The following is a 492-nucleotide window of genomic DNA, read 5'->3' as shown; positions in this document are numbered from 1 at the left end:
GTGATTGATCCTTATTCTATTGTCAGCTTTCTCCATTTTGTGTATGGTCAGGAGTCGTATTGCAAATGCATTTCTGCAACGATGGGGACAAAGTAACATGGCAGCTATGACGGCAATGAAAAATCCTTCTCCGTCAATTACGCTGTGAATACATATTGTCCGATTGCTCGGGCCGATATACAACCCCTTATCATTATTGTATTACCTGACACGCCAAGGATACTCTAAAGTTTAAACAAATATACCAGGGGGGGGGGGGGGGGGGGGGGGAATTAACCCTTATTATGGTCATTACGTCAAACCTCGCTATCCTTTCCATTATGAACTCTGCAATTTTATCTGGTGGTATTGAAAAATATCAGGGAAAACGGTATTGTTGGGGGATAAATGAGAAACACGGCGATAAAGAAAGTGAAAGGTATGAAGGGAGGGAGAGGGAAGGGATGGGGATAGCGGGCGTTTGAATCTGTAAATGACTCTTGCTGACTCATA

The sequence above is a fragment of the Macrobrachium nipponense genome, chromosome 2, assembly GCF_015104395.2.
Source record: "Macrobrachium nipponense isolate FS-2020 chromosome 2, ASM1510439v2, whole genome shotgun sequence".
In the NCBI taxonomy this organism is placed as follows: domain Eukaryota; kingdom Metazoa; phylum Arthropoda; class Malacostraca; order Decapoda; family Palaemonidae; genus Macrobrachium; species Macrobrachium nipponense.
The sequence above is the reverse complement of the archived record's forward strand: the minus strand, read 5'-3'. Positions refer to the sequence as shown.